A 15,338-nucleotide genomic window follows, 5' to 3' on the forward strand; every position below is an offset into this window, starting at 1 on the left:
GATGAACCGGGAGAGAGATGAGTACGATGTACGAGATCCTCAAGGACTCTGACATGACAGAGACAAATTTTAAGAAAGACGTGAAAAATATTACTTCATTGCCTGACTGGTAGTAAGTGAATCAGCTGAATGAGAAGTATACGAAAACTATATACATAATTTGAAGAGTAGGTATGACAGGGCTTAAGCTGACAGGAATCTATAACACCGGTCGCTTGAGGCGGGACAAAGAATCGTGATAATAACCCGGAGAAGCCACCTGTGCCCCCACAACACTGGGAACCTCACCGTCATCTTAACCACATTCACATCCACCAGATATTTATTTACAACACTACCTTATCCACCAGTTCCTTGTCATTAACTGACACGTCATCGTTATGCTGGACTATCAGGCCAGTACACACACGTACTCATGCTTCCTCTCTGACACGTCACCGTTATGCTGTACTGTCAGCCCAGTACACCAGTATTCGTACACTTCCCCACTGACACGTCATCGTTATGTTGGACTGTCAGCCCAATATTCCAGTACACACACGTACTCTTACTTCCTCCCTTACATGTCACCGTTATGATGGACTGTCAGCGAAGAACACCAGTACAAAAACGTACTCATACATCCTCACTGACAGTTCACCGTTATGTTGGACTGTCAGCCCAATACACCAGTATAAACCTTGGTAATAAATACCGACAAGTTGGTTTAGAAAGACACGTAAGCAAACACTATAACATATTTATTAGAAAACGTTTCGGTCCTGGGACCTTGATCACTTCTAAGTGATCAAGGTCCCAGGACCGAAACGTTTTCTAATAAATATGTTATAGTGTTTGCTTACGTGTCTTTCTAAATCAATACACCAGTACACACACCCACTCAAGTTTACTCCCTGACACGTCACCGTTATGTTGGACTGTCAGCCCAGTACACCAGTGCACAGATTTTCTTATGTTTCTTCCATGACACCTCACCATTATGTTGGACTGTCAGCCAAGTACACTAGTGCACACACGTATGCATGGTTCCTCCCTTGACTCGTCACCGTTATGTTGGACTCTCAGCCCAATATTCCAGTACACATAAGTCCTCTTGCTTCCTCCCTTACACGTCACCGTAATGATGGAATGTCAGCAAAGTACATCATTAAAAAAACGTACTCATATTTCCTCCCTGACAGTTCACCGTTATGTTGACCTATCAGCACAGTACACCAGTACACACACCTTCTCACGCTTACTCTCTGACACGTCACGGTAATGTTGGACTGTCAGCCCAATACACCAGGACAAAGACGTACTCATGCTTCCTCCCTGATTCGTCACCGTTATGCTGGACTGTCAGCCCAGTTTCCCAGTTCTCACACGTACAGATCCTTCCTCCCTTGACACGTCACCGTTATGTTGGACTGTCAACCCAGTACACCAGTACACACACGTACACATGCTTCCTCCCTTGACACGTCTCCGTTAAGACTGAGTGTCAGCACAGTGCTCCATTACACATACGAACTCGGTTACTCCATTGACACATCAAAGGAATGTTTTACTGTCTGCCCAGTACACAGACCTACACATGACTCCTTCCTAACACGTCACCGTTGTGCTGGACTGTCAGCCCAATACACCAGGACACAGGCGTACTCATGCTTACTCCCTGACACATCACCGTTAATCGGACTGTCAGCCAAGTACACCAGTGCACAGACTTACTCATGCTTCCTATCTTGACACGTCACCGTTATGTTGGACTGTCAGCCCAGTACACTAGGGCACATTTCCTCATGTTTCTTCCCTGACTCCTCACCGTTATGTTGGACTGTCAGCCAAGTACACCAGTGCACACACGTATGCATGGTTCCTCCCTTGAAACATTACCGTTATGTTGGACTGTCATCTCAGTACACCAGAACACAGACGTACTAATACTTCCTCTCTGACACGTCACCGTTATGTTGGGCTGTCAACGCAGTACACCTTAGCACAGACGTACTCATGCTTCCTCCCAGACACGTCACCGTTATGTTGGGCTGTCAACCCAGTACACCTGGACACAGACGTACTCATGCTTCTTCCCTGACACGTCACCGTTGTATCGTCTGACAAGCGTAGTCAGTACCGACGAAGAGTGGGACAAGAGCAAGCCACTGGGACAAGAGTAAGGCACTGGAACAAGGGCAAATCACTGGGACAAGAGCAAGCCACTGGGACAAGAGTAAGGCACTGGAACAAGAGCAAGTCACTGGGACAAGAGCAAGTCACTGGGGCAAGAGCAAGTCACTGGGACAAGAGGAAGGCACTGGGAAAAGAGGAAGGTACTGAGACAAGAGCAAGGCCCTGGAACAAGAGCCAGGCACTGGGACAAGAGCAAGGCACTGGAACAAGAGCAAGGCACTGGAACAAGAGCAAGGCACTGGAACAAGAGCAAGGCACTGGGACAAGAGCAAGACACTGGAACAAGAGCAAGGCACTGGGACAAGAGCAAGTCACTGGGACAAGAGCAAGGCACTTGGACAAGAGCAAGGCACTGTGACAAGAGCAAGGCACTGGGACAAGAGCAAGTCACTGGAACAAGAGCAAGGCACTGGGACAAGAGCAAGGCACTGGAACAAGAGCAAGGCAATGGGACAAGAGCAATGCACTGGGAAAAGAGCAAGGCACTGGGACAAGAGCAAGGCACTGGAACAAGAGCAAGTCACTGGGACAAGAGCAAGGCACTGGAAAAAGAGAAAGTCACTGGGACAAGAGCAAGGCACTGGGACAAGAGCAAGGCACTGGAACAAGAGCAAGGCACTGGAACAAGAGCAAGGCACTGGAACATGAGCAAGGCACTGGAACATGAGCAAGGAACTGGGACAAGAGCAAGTCAATGGAAGAAGAGCAAGGCACTGGGACAAGAGCAAGTCACTGGGACAAGAGCAAGGCACTGGAACAAGAGCAAGTCACTGGGACAAGAGCAAGGCACTGGGACAAGAGCAAGTCACTGGGAAAAGAGCAAGTCACTGGGAGAAGAGCAAGGCACTGGAACAAGAGCAAGTCACTGGGACAAGAGCAAGGCACTGGGATAAGAGCAAGGCATTGGGACAAGAGCAAGTCACTGGGTCAAGAGCAAGTCACTGGGACAAGAGCAAGTCACTGGGACAAGAGCAAGTCACTGGAACAAGAGCATGGCACTGGGACAAGAGCAAGGCACTGGGACAAGAGTAAGGCACTGGAACAAGAGAAAGTCACTGGGACAAGAGCAAGGCACTGGGACAAGAGCAAGGCACTGGAACAAGAGCAAGGCACTGGAACAAGAGCAAGGCACTGGAACAAGAGCAAGGCACTGGAACATGAGCAAGGAACTGGGACAAGAGCAAGTCAATGGAAGAAGAGCAAGGCACTGGGACAAGAGCAAGTCACTGGGACAAGAGCAAGGCACTTGGACAAGAGCAAGGCACTGTGACAAGAGCAAGGCACTGGAACAAGAGCAAGGCACTTTGACAAGAGCAAGGCACTGGAACAAGAGCAAGGCACTGGAACAAGAGCAAGGAACTGGGACAAGAGAAAGTCACTGGAACAAGAGCAAGGCACTGGGACAAGAGCAAGTCACTGGGACAAGAGCAAGGCACTGGAACAAGAGCAAGTCACTGGGACAAGAGCAAGGCACTGGGACAAGAGCAAGTCACTGGGACAAGAGCAAGGCACTGGGACAAGAGCAAGGCACTGGGTTAAGAGCAAGGCACTGGGACAAGAGCAAGGCACTGGAACAAGAGCAAGTCACTGGAACAAGAGAAAGGCTCTGGTACAAGAGCAAGTCACTGGGACAAGAGCAAAGCACTGGGACAAGAGCAAGGCACTGGGACAAGAGCAAGGCACTGGAACAAGAGCAAGGCACTGGAACAAGAGCAAGGCATTGGTACAAGAGTATGGCACTGGTACAAGAGCAAGTCACTGGGACAAGAGCAAGGCACTGGAACAAGAGCAAGGCACTGGTACAAGAGCAAGGCACTGGTACAAGAGTATGGCACTGGTACAAGAGAAAGGCACTGGAACAAGAGCAAGTCACTGGGACAAGAGCATGGCACTGGTACAAGAGCAAGTCACTGGTACAAGAGCAAGTCACTGGTGCAAGAGCAAGGCACTGGTACAAGAGCAAGGCACTGGAAGAAGAGCAAGTCACTAGTACAAGAGCAAGTCACTGGTACAAGAGCAAGGCACTGGAACAAGAGCAAGTCACTTGGACAAGAGCAAGGCACTGGAACAAGAGCAAGTCACTGGGACAAGAGCATGGCACTGGTGCAAGTGCAAGTCACTTGTACAAGAGCAAGTCACTGGTACAAGAGCAAGTCACTGGTACAAGAGCAAGGCACTGGTACAAGAGCAAGTCACTGGTACAAGAGCAAGGCACTGGTATAAGAGCAAGTCACTGGTACAAGAGCAAAGCACTGGAACAAGAGCAAGTCACTGGTACAATAGCAAGTCACTGGTACAAGAGCAAGTCACTGGTAAAAGAGCAAGGCACTGGTACAAGAGCATGACACTGGTACAAAAGCAAGGCACTGGAACAAGAACAAATCACTGGCACAAGAGCATGGCACTGGTACAAGAGCAAGTCACTGGTACAAGAGCAAGGCACTGGAACAAGAGAAAGTCACTGGGACAAGAGCAAGGCACTGGAACATGAGCAAGGCTCTGGAACAAGCTCTTGTTCCAGTGACTTACTCAAATCACTGGTACAATAGGAAGCTACTCTTTTGGCTTGCTATTATCCCTGTGCTAAACTTAATGGCGTTCAAATAATGACTGGATGTTAGGACAGAAAGATTTTTCATGACCTGTTACGCATTTCTGGAAATTTGTGACGTTATTATATTTATATTACACAACATGTTTCAAACCTGTACGACTGAGACTACAGGAAATCAGAAGACGATGGTGGAGAGACGTGGATGATGGGTCACGAGATATACATGTGAGCGAACATACTAACCAGTTTCAACAGTGACTGGTGGATCTCATGACCGGGAAAAACTCCATTTGTCACGTATATTCCATTCATTATCTATGAGATTAATCAGCAGTGTCATGCAGATGTGATTGTTTGAAATGATTAAGTACGAGTTCATAGTACAAAGTTACGGTTCCAATGATGGAACAAGGAATGGACGAACTAGTACTACAAGTAAGAAGTTACGGTTCCAATGATGGAACAAGGAATGGACGAACTAGTACTACAAGTAAGAAGTTACGGTTCCAATGATGGAACAAGGAATGGACGAACTAGTACTACAAGTAAGAAGTTACGGTTCCAATGATGGAACAAGGAATGGACGAACTAGTACTACAAGTAAGAAGTTAAAGTATGAGACAGTAACATCAGTGATAAGACTGATAGTGAGATATTACTAGGACTGGAGACGTAGACTGAAAGAACATAATGAAAATGAGCGAGTCACTGAATGTATGGTATGATCCTCATACCATCCGTAAGAATGTATGGTATGATCCTCATACCATCCGTAAGAATGTATGGTATGATCCTCATACCATCCGTAAGAATGTATGGTATGATCCTCATACCATCCGTAAGAATGTATGGTATGATCCTCATACCATCCGTAAGAATGTATGGTATGATCCTCATACCATCCGTAAGAATGTATGGTATGATCCTCATACCATCCGTAAGAATGTATGGTATGATCCTCATACAATCCGTAAGAATGTATGGTATGATCCTCATACCATCCGTAAGAATGTATGGCATGATCCTCAGACCATCCGTAAGAATGTATGGTATGATCCTCAGACCATCCGTAAGAATGTATGGTATGATCCTCATACCATCCGTAAGAATGTATGGTATGATCCTCATACCATCCGTAAGAATGTATGGTATGATCCTCATACCATCCGTAAGAATGTATGGTATGATCCTCATACCATCCGTAAGAATGTATGGCATGATCCTCAGACCATCCGTAAGAATGTATGGTATGATCCTCATACCATCCGTAAGAATGTATGGCATGATCCTCAGACCATCCGTAAGAATGTATGGTATGATCCTCATACCATCCGTAAGAATGTATGGTATGATCCTCATACCATCAGTAAGAATGTATGGTATGATCCTCATACCATCAGTAAGAATGTATGGCATGATCCTCATACCATCCGTAAGAATGTATGGCATGATCCTCATACCATCCGTAAGAATGTATGGTATGATCCTCATACCATCAGTAAGAATGTATGGTATGATCCTCATACCATCAGTAAGAATGTATGGCATGATCCTCATACCATCCGTAAGAATGTATGGCATGATCCTCATACCATCCGTAAGAATGTATGGTATGATCCTCATACCATCCGTAAGAATGTATGGTATGATCCTCATACCATCCGTAAGAATGTATGGTATGATCCTCATACCATCCGTAAGAATGTATGGCATGATCCTCAGACCATCCATAAGAATGTATGGTATGATCCTCATACCATCCGTAAGAATGTATGGTATGATCCTCATACCATCCGTAAGAATGTATGGTATGATCCTCATACCATCCGTAAGAATGTATGGTATGATCCTCATACCATCCGTAAGAATGTATGGCATGATCCTCATACCATCAGTAAGAATGTATGGTATGATCCTCATACCATCAGTAAGAATGTATGGTATGATCCTCATACCATCCGTAAGAATGTATGGTATGATCCTCATACCATCAGTAAGAATGTATGGCATGATCCTCATACCATCCGTAAGAATGTATGGTTGTTACAAAACTCGTCTTGTCAACCTTTTACAATGGTATGGTAGAGTGTTAAGGTAACATTCTTGTTGAACATATGACCTGTTGACGGTTTTGTAACAATAACTTTTAATAAGAATTCAGGATTACGAAACAAATAACTGAAACTTAGAATGTTTACTAGTAGAGTTTTAGTTTAATGTGTGATATAATGTTAGGATTAACATAACATAAGGAGTTTAACTCTTACATTTCTCTTGGTACGTACCAGTACGTTGATATAAATAAATGAACCTCTTGAGGTCGAGCTTTGTACAAAGTACACCAATAATATGCACCTATAATGGTTATTAAGACTTATCCACAAAGTAACTTACAATGCTTATAAAGACTTAGCTGAACTATCAATTCAGAGTATACCAGAACTCCTAAGTGACGGACTTACTCTCATTCCCATCCAGCATGACTTAGAGTAGCATAGACCACAAATTAACCCACAAGGCCAACAAGGCTTGTTCACTCAACTGAAAAATTCATTCGCTAGAGAATAAATAACTCGACAAGCTTAAGAAAGGGAGTCGAGTATGAAAGGAAAACGACCACAAGAGAGAACTTGACATGTCTCTTATGAGAGGTCAATGAATAGCTGATTGAGGTATGCTCCCTTGGCTATGCAAGCCGGACTGGAAGCGGGAGTGCTAGTCAGAGTGAGTATAAAGGACCTGCTCTCAGCGAGTGCTGTAAAGCTACTCAGTGAGGTTCCTAAACCTGTATTCCCTGGAATGCAGGCGGGAGAGATACATGATTATATACACCTGGAAAATCCTAGAGGGACTAGTACCGAACTTGCACACGAAAATCACTCACTACGAAAGCAAAAAACTTGGCAGACGATGCAACATCCCCCAATGAAAAGCAGGGGTGTCACTAGCACGTTAAGAGACAACACAATAAGTGTCAGGGGCCCGAGACTGTTCAACTGCCTCCCAGCATACATAAGGGGGATTACCAACAGACCCCTGGCAGTCTTCAAGCTGGCACTGGACAAGCACCTAAAGTCGGTTCCTGACCAGCCGGGCTGTGGCTCGTACGTTGGTTTGCGTGCAGCCAGCAGTAACAGCCTGGTTGATCAGGCTCTGATCCACCAGGAGGCCTGGTCACAGACCGGGCCGCGGGGGCGTTGACCCCCGGAATTCTCTCCAGGTAAACTCCAGGTAAACTCCAGAGCAAGGGTGGTGAACCTACTGACGGTACCACTGAGTGGTAAGCCGACGTCAGGTTGGTCACGTGACTGAGGGAGACCTCAGTACCTGAACTGCTAACCGGCACTAAACCTAGTGGCATTGTCTGCATCGCTCTTGGGCCGTGTAGACCCCCTTGCCTGACGCTCCTCAGTAACCTGACAGCAGTGGTACGAGGATTATTATTATTAAAGATTAGCCGGTATTCTCCCGGCCCGGGCCTTTTCCAAGTGGTGGCCCGGCCTTGGCTCCCTCTTTAGGGAGTGTCTGAGACCTAAGTCTCCCATGGGAGGAGGCACAAGTACCTCCTCATCTTTGGGACCAACTGTCCCCAGGCCTAGCCACAAGCTAGGCCTCTCTGGTCTGCCATCCCCACCCCAAGGGGGCAAATGGGAATGACAGTCTTATGAGCTAAAGGGGGCAGTAGGGCAAAATCTGTAACTCTGTTGTTTACTGTCCGATTTTCTCCAGTTTTGGTACACAAGACAAAGTCGTTTCACTCTTTCTTGAAAATATTTATCAAAAATATACCTCAAACAACAACTGAGAAATGACTGATTTACTGAAGGTTGTTTGGACACTCGACCCCCGCAACCTCAACTAGGTGAGTACAACTAGGTGAGTACTTTGTGCCGAGAGAACAATGCTTATACTAATATTCGTTGAGCCCTTTTCTCTAAAAAAAACTTATCTTTATTTCACAAAAAAATAAAGTTTGTTAGTTCCTGGAATATTGCAAAAAAATCTGCCCTTTACTCCCACATAACTCCCAAAGTATTTGGAATATTTCCAAAATTTGGTCACAGAAAAACGGAGAAATCATTATTCTACAACTTTTGTGAGTATTATATTCCATTTAATTCAGTAATAAAGCGAGAAGTTTGGACATTAGGTGAATAAGTTACTTCCGAGATATCGGCCGGGAGCGCCGGCCGGCCCCCGTCTCAAAAAAAAAAAAAATCGCGAAAATCGCGTTTGTTTGGGTGTATTTCTTAGTAAACTGATGTTCTAGTGCAGTTATCCTCTTCAAAACACCGTTTTCTCTTACTCAGAGACGACATGGAGAGGAGTAACACTTTTTATATCGAAATATTCCCGATAATCTCTGGCCATTTTATGGCCTATTTTATTCAGTCTAGAGTATATAACATGTTTGTATGTTATTTAGAGTGTTTATTATATCATATTAGATCAATTCTGATAGACAAATAAGCCGTAGAGTTGATATATAAGCTGATATAAGCGTAATAATGGGCGATTCCTGGCTGGCACCTCGAGCCCGGGAACACTGCCGACCGTTCCCATCTGGTTCCCAGCTGTCGCTCAGTCTGCGGATAAGTCCCGCCTACTGTTTTATGATGCCAAATAGTCAGTTATTATATTAGAAAGAATAATGCAAGAAAAGGCGATAAAAAACAAGGAAACAACTCCGAAATATATATAGGCCGTGAGCAGACTCGCTACCAACATCGCCGTCACCATACCTGATATAAATGACAATAATTTCTTGTAGAAACGTCGTAGAACATTCATTCTGGTACCATTGTATTGCCAAAGAGTTGAGCTATTTTTCAGTATATATAACTCAATATCCATATTTTTTCGATTTTTCAGTGAGCGCGCGCGGAAATTTCCCCTACTGCCCCCCTAAAGGACGCCGTCGGGCAAATTTCCGCGCGCTCTCACCGAAAAATCGAAAAAATATGGAAATTGAGTTATATATACTGAAAAATAGCTCAACTCTTTGGCAACACAATGGTACCAGAATGAATGTTCTAAGATAAGATAAGATAAGATAAGATAAGATTTCGTTCGGATTTTTAACCCCGGAGGGTTAGCCACCCAGGATAACCCAAGAAAGTCAGTGCGTCATCGAGGACTGTCTAACTTATTTCCATTGGGGTCCTTAATCTTGTCCCCCAGGATGCGACCCACACCAGTCGACTAACACCCAGGTACCTATTTGCTGCTAGGTGAACAGGACAACAGGTGTAAGGAAACGTGTCAAATGTTTCCACCCGCCGGGAATCGAACCCGGGCCCTCCGTGTGTGAAGCGGGAGCTTTAGCCACCAGACCACCGTTTCTACAAGAAATTATAGTCATTTATATCAGGTATGGTGACGGCAATGTTGGTAGCGAGTCTGCTCACGGCCTATATATTTTTTGGAGTTATTTTCTTGTTTTTTATCGCCTTTTCTTGCATTATTCTTTCTAATATAATAACTGACTATTTGGCATCATAAAACAGTAGGCGGGACTTATCCGTAGACTGAGCGACAGCTGGGAACCAGATGGGAACGCTCGGCAGTGTTCCTGCTCCTGAGGTGCCAGCCAGGAATCGCCCATTATTACGCTTATATATCAACTCTACGGCTTATTTGTCTATCAGAATTGATCTAATATGATATAATAAACACTCTAAATAACATACAAACATGTTATATACTCTAGACTGAATAAAATAGGCCATAATATGGCCCAGAGATTATCGGGAATATCTCGATATAAAAGTGTAACTGGTCACTCTGTCGTCTCTGAGTAAGAGAAAACGATGTTTAGAGGATAACTGCACTAGAACATCAGTTTACTAAGAAATACACCCAAACAAACGCGGTTTTTGCGAATTTTTTTTTTTTTTTTTTTTGAGACGGGGGCCGGCCGGCGCTCCCGGCCGATATCTCGGAAGTAACTTATTCACCTAAAGTCGAAACTTCTCGCTTTATTACTGAATTAAATGGAATATAATACTCACAAAAGTTGTAGAATAATTATTTCTCTTTTTTTCTGTGACCAAATTTTGGAAATATTCCAAATACTTTGGGAGTTATGTGGGAGTAAAGGGCAGATGTTTTTGCAATATTCCAGGAACTAACAAACTTTATTTTTTTTTGTGAAATAAAGATACGTTCATTTAAAGAAAAGGAGTCACAGAAAATAAGAATAAGCATTGTTCTCTCGGCACCAAGTGTCCAAACAACCTTACGTAGTCCCATATAGGAGAAAAGTTGAACACTATGGCATTTTCAGTAAATCAGTCATTTCTCAGTTGTTGTTTGAGGTATATTTTTGATAAATATTTTCAAGAAAGAGTGAAACCACTTTGTCTTGTGTACCAAAACTGGAGAAAATCGGACAGTAAACAACAGAGTTACAGATTTTGCCCGACGGTGTCCTAAAGGGGGCAGTATGGCAAAATCTGTAACTCTGTTGTTTACTGTCTGATTTTCTCCAGTTTTGGTACACAAGACAAAGTCGTTTTACTCTTTCTTGAAAATATTTATCAAAAATATACCTCAAACAACAACTGAGAAATGACTGATTTACTGAAAATGCCCTAGTGTCCAAACTTTCTCTTATATGGGACTACGCAAGGTTGTTTGGACACTCGACCCCCGCAACCTCAACTAGGTGAGTACTACTAGGTGAGTACTTGGTGCCGAGAGAACAATGCTTATACTAATATTCGTTGAGCCCTTTCTCTAAATAAACTTATCTTTATTTCACAAAAAAATAAAGTTTGTTAGTTCCTGGAATATTGCAAAAAAATCTGCCCTTTACTCCCACATAACTCCCAAAGTATTTGGAATATTTCCAAAATTTGGTCACAGAAAAACGGAGAAATCATTATTCTACAACTTTTATGAGTATTATATTCCATTTAATTCAGTAATAAAGCGAGAAGTTTGGACATTAGGTGAATAAGTTACTTCCGAGATATCGGCCGGGAGCGCCGGCCGGCCCCCGTCTCAAAAAAAAAAAAAAAATTCGCGAAAATCGCGTTTGTTTGGGTGTATTTCTTAGTAAACTGATGTTCTAGTGCAGTTATCCTCTTCAAAACACCGTTTTCTCTTACTCAGAGACGACATGGAGAGGAGTAACACTTTTTATATCGAAATATTCCCGATAATCTCTGGCCATTTTATGGCCTATTTTATTCAGTCTAGAGTATATAACATGTTTGTATGTTATTTAGAGTGTTTATTATATCATATTAGATCAATTCTGATAGACAAATAAGCCGTAGAGTTGATATATAAGCTGATATAAGCGTAATAATGGGCGATTCCTGGCTGGCACCTCGAGCCCGGGAACACTGCCGACCGTTCCCATCTGGTTCCCAGCTGTCTCTCAGTCTACGGATAAGTCCCGCCTACTGTTTTATGATGCCAAATAGTCAGTTATTATATTAGAAAGAATAATGCAAGAAAAGGCGATAAAAAACAAGGAAACAACTCCGAAATATATATAGGCCGTGAGCAGACTCGCTACCAACATCGCCGTCACCATACCTGATATAAATGACAATAATTTCTTGTAGAAACGTCGTAGAACATTCATTCTGGTACCATTGTATTGCCAAAGAGTTGAGCTATTTTTCAGTATATATAACTCAATATCCATATTTTTTTGATTTTTCAGTGAGCGCGCGCGGAAATGGCCCCGCCGGCCCCCCTAACGGACGCCGTCGGGCAAATTTCCGCGCGCGCTCACCGAAAAATCGAAAAAATATGGAAATTGAGTTATATATACTGAAAAATAGCTCAACTCTTTGGCAACACAATGGTACCAGAATGAATGTTCTAAGATAAGATAAGATAAGATAAGATAAGATTTCGTTCGGATTTTTAACCCCGGAGGGTTAGCCACCCAGGATAACCCAAGAAAGTCAGTGCGTCATCGAGGACTGTCTAACTTATTTCCATTGGGGTCCTTAATCTTGTCCCCCAGGATGCGACCCACACCAGTCGACTAACACCCAGGTACCTATTTGCTGCTAGGTGAACAGGACAACAGGTGTAAGGAAACGTGTCAAATGTTTCCACCCGCCGGGAATCGAACCCGGGCCCTCCGTGTGTGAAGCGGGAGCTTTAGCCACCAGACCACCGTTTCTACAAGAAATTATAGTCATTTATATCAGGTATGGTGACGGCAATGTTGGTAGCGAGTCTGCTCACGGCCTATATATTTTTTGGAGTTATTTTCTTGTTTTTTATCGCCTTTTCTTGCATTATTCTTTCTAATATAATAACTGACTATTTGGCATCATAAAACAGTAGGCGGGACTTATCCGTAGACTGAGCGACAGCTGGGAACCAGATGGGAACGCTCGGCAGTGTTCCTGCTCCTGAGGTGCCAGCCAGGAATCGCCCATTATTACGCTTATATATCAACTCTACGGCTTATTTGTCTATCAGAATTGATCTAATATGATATAATAAACACTCTAAATAACATACAAACATGTTATATACTCTAGACTGAATAAAATAGGCCATAATATGGCCCAGAGATTATCGGGAATATCTCGATATAAAAGTGTAACTGGTCACTCTGTCGTCTCTGAGTAAGAGAAAACGATGTTTAGAGGATAACTGCACTAGAACATCAGTTTACTAAGAAATACACCCAAACAAACGCGGTTTTTGCGAATTTTTTTTTTTTTTTTTTTGAGACGGGGGCCGGCCGGCGCTCCCGGCCGATATCTCGGAAGTAACTTATTCACCTAAAGTCGAAACTTCTCGCTTTATTACTGAATTAAATGGAATATAATACTCACAAAAGTTGTAGAATAATTATTTCTCTTTTTTTCTGTGACCAAATTTTGGAAATATTCCAAATACTTTGGGAGTTATGTGGGAGTAAAGGGCAGATGTTTTTGCAATATTCCAGGAACTAACAAACTTTATTTTTTTTTGTGAAATAAAGATACGTTCATTTAAAGAAAAGGAGTCACAGAAAATAAGAATAAGCATTGTTCTCTCGGCACCAAGTGTCCAAACAACCTTACGTAGTCCCATATAGGAGAAAAGTTGAACACTATGGCATTTTCAGTAAATCAGTCATTTCTCAGTTGTTGTTTGAGGTATATTTTTGATAAATATTTTCAAGAAAGAGTGAAACCACTTTGTCTTGTGTACCAAAACTGGAGAAAATCGGACAGTAAACAACAGAGTTACAGATTTTGCCCGACGGTGTCCTAAAGGGGGCAGTATGGCAAAATCTGTAACTCTGTTGTTTACTGTCTGATTTTCTCCAGTTTTGGTACACAAGACAAAGTCGTTTTACTCTTTCTTGAAAATATTTATCAAAAATATACCTCAAACAACAACTGAGAAATGACTGATTTACTGAAAATGCCCTAGTGTCCAAACTTTCTCTTATATGGGACTACGCAAGGTTGTTTGGACACTCGACCCCCGCAACCTCAACTAGGTGAGTACTACTAGGTGAGTACTTGGTGCCGAGAGAACAATGCTTATACTAATATTCGTTGAGCCCTTTCTCTAAATAAACTTATCTTTATTTCACAAAAAAATAAAGTTTGTTAGTTCCTGGAATATTGCAAAAAAATCTGCCCTTTACTCCCACATAACTCCCAAAGTATTTGGAATATTTCCAAAATTTGGTCACAGAAAAACGGAGAAATCATTATTCTACAACTTTTATGAGTATTATATTCCATTTAATTCAGTAATAAAGCGAGAAGTTTGGACATTAGGTGAATAAGTTACTTCCGAGATATCGGCCGGGAGCGCCGGCCGGCCCCCGTCTCAAAAAAAAAAAAAAAATTCGCGAAAATCGCGTTTGTTTGGGTGTATTTCTTAGTAAACTGATGTTCTAGTGCAGTTATCCTCTTCAAAACACCGTTTTCTCTTACTCAGAGACGACATGGAGAGGAGTAACACTTTTTATATCGAAATATTCCCGATAATCTCTGGCCATTTTATGGCCTATTTTATTCAGTCTAGAGTATATAACATGTTTGTATGTTATTTAGAGTGTTTATTATATCATATTAGATCAATTCTGATAGACAAATAAGCCGTAGAGTTGATATATAAGCTGATATAAGCGTAATAATGGGCGATTCCTGGCTGGCACCTCGAGCCCGGGAACACTGCCGACCGTTCCCATCTGGTTCCCAGCTGTCTCTCAGTCTACGGATAAGTCCCGCCTACTGTTTTATGATGCCAAATAGTCAGTTATTATATTAGAAAGAATAATGCAAGAAAAGGCGATAAAAAACAAGGAAACAACTCCGAAATATATATAGGCCGTGAGCAGACTCGCTACCAACATCGCCGTCACCATACCTGATATAAATGACAATAATTTCTTGTAGAAACGTCGTAGAACATTCATTCTGGTACCATTGTATTGCCAAAGAGTTGAGCTATTTTTCAGTATATATAACTCAATATCCATATTTTTTCGATTTTTCAGTGAGCGCGCGCGGAAATTTCCCCTACTGCCCCCCTAAAGGACGCCGTCGGGCAAATTTCCGCGCGCGCTCACCGAAAATCGAAAAAATATGGAAATTGAGTTATATATACTGAAAAATAGCTCAAC

General features: G+C 42.9%; 1 protein-coding gene across 2 annotated transcripts in view; it reads left to right on the plus strand.

Annotated features, from left to right (window-relative positions):
- The window catches only part of LOC128695552 (alpha-(1,6)-fucosyltransferase-like), a 136,849-nt gene that overhangs the window by 416 nt on the left and 121,095 nt on the right, over positions 1-15,338 (plus strand). The window lies entirely within an intron of this gene.

The sequence above is a fragment of the Cherax quadricarinatus genome, chromosome 42 (assembly GCF_038502225.1).
Source record: "Cherax quadricarinatus isolate ZL_2023a chromosome 42, ASM3850222v1, whole genome shotgun sequence".
NCBI lineage: Eukaryota > Metazoa > Arthropoda > Malacostraca > Decapoda > Parastacidae > Cherax > Cherax quadricarinatus.